The sequence below is a fragment of the Sus scrofa genome, chromosome 13 (genome assembly GCF_000003025.6).
Source record: "Sus scrofa isolate TJ Tabasco breed Duroc chromosome 13, Sscrofa11.1, whole genome shotgun sequence".
NCBI lineage: Eukaryota > Metazoa > Chordata > Mammalia > Artiodactyla > Suidae > Sus > Sus scrofa.
In genome coordinates, this window is record NC_010455.5 from 22,113,713 (window position 1) to 22,115,728 (window position 2,016).

At 39.3% G+C, this 2,016-nt stretch overlaps 1 pseudogene; it reads left to right on the forward strand.

Moving 5' to 3' along the window:
• LOC100158196 lies at positions 1,148–1,672 on the forward strand (annotated as a pseudogene).

Below are 2,016 nucleotides of genomic sequence, written 5' to 3' on the forward strand. Positions count from 1 at the left end.
CACTTTTCTAGCATTCTACTATTTAACTTAATATTATTGGTGGTGCAGGATTCTAGGGAAATATATTTGATAGGGCTTTGGTTTATAAGATGAGTTTGAGTACAAAATAAATAATGCCATGCTGGGTATAGTGAAGTGTCAATAAAGATTCAGAATAATGGGTAGAGAGAAATTTCCATATTGGGGACTTTTTATATTCAGTTTATTGATGAATCAGTGCATAAGGAGGTTTTCTGTTTTTTGTTTGTTTTCTTCAGTGTCCAAGCACCATCCTGGCTAATTTTTTATCTCCCACTAAGCGATGAAAATATAGTATGATCTCACCTACACATGGAATCATCCTTATTATCTATCTCAGGTCTCCTTCCATGTATATTTCTTCAGCTGAGTTTTCTAAAATAAAAGATCTTCCAGGGACAAGTGCACAGCAAATTTTCAAGCAAAAGTGAAATACAGGAGGAGTGGGCACTTTACCTGCAGATCTTGGAGGATCTCCTGGGAAAACAGGGGGCGACTATGGCTTGTTGTGAGGGAAGGTCATTGGAGACAAAGGTCTTGGGAATAATAATCCAGCATGAGCTCCCCAGAAGTGGCCATTTTGGAAAAAATCTGCCCCCCCCTTTTACATGTTTAATTTTTGAATAGTTAATACATGCTTAGGGTATGAATTCAAAAGATAAAAAAGGATATAAAAGTAGATCCCCTCACCACTGATAGTTCCAGTTACCTAGGGTTCTTCACTCGTGGCAGTCACTGTCACTGGTTTCTTTTCTATAAAAAAAAAAAAATTTTTTTTTTAATGGCCACACCTGGAAGTTCCTGGGCTAGGGGTCAAATTGGAGCTGCAGGTGTAGGCCTATACCACAGCCACAGCAATGCCAGATCTGAGCCACAGCATGCAGCAACCAGATCCTTAACCCACTGAGCAAGGTCAGGGATTGAACCCACATCCTCCCAGACACTTTTTTGGGTTCTTAACATATTGAACTACAATAGGAACTCCAGTTTATTATGTAATTTTCCAGATGTAGTCTACAATATGTTTTTATAGATAAGCACACACACACAGAGTGACCCCTATGAAACTGCCATTTTTGAAGTTAAAAATCAGCACCTTCAGCTAGAAAGCGGGATGTCCAGCTTGAGAGTGACCACTTGTCTGTTGTGCTTGGTGAAAGAACGATTTTAAAATGGGTGATGTTGAGAAGGGCAAGAAGATTTTTGTTCAGAAGTGTGCCCAGTGCCACACTGTAGAAAAGGGAGGCAAGCACAAGACTGGTCCAAACCTCCATGGTCTGTTTGGGTGGAAGACAGGTCAGGCTCCTGGATTCACTTACACAGATGCCAACAAGAGCAAAGGTGTCACCTGGGGAGAGGAGACACTGATGGAATACTTGGAGAATCCCAAGAAGTGCATTCCTGGAATGAAAATGATCTTCGCTGGCATTAAGAAGAAGGGAGAAAGGGAAGACTTGGGAGCTTATCTCAAAAAAGCTACTAATGAGTAGAAGTTGGCCACGGCCTTATTTAATACAAGACCAAAATGTCTCATGACTTTTATATGTGTACCATATTTAAACTGATCTCATACACTAGAATTCAGATCATGTATAGCTGATGGAATGTTTCTTTTGGACGGTCCTGATTTAAATAAGATTGGTGGCTAAATGAATATGGTCAGCCTTTTCTTTTTTTTTATTTTCCCACTGTACAGCAAGGGGATCAAGTTATCCTTACATGTATACATTAAATTACATTTTTTCCCCCACTCTTTGTTCTGTTGCAACATGAGTATCTAGACAAAGTTCTCAATGCTACTCAGCAGGATCTCCTTGTAAATCTATTCTAAGTTGTGTCAGCCTTTTCAATTTTAGTAGTAATTCGAGTTCAACAAGTACTATCACTGTTTTCCCCTTCTACAGAGATGATTAAACGTGAATGTGGAATGTTAAACTTTTCAGGAAGATGGTAATGGTGAATGCCTTCTCAGAACCTATAGGAGATTGGTTTTATACT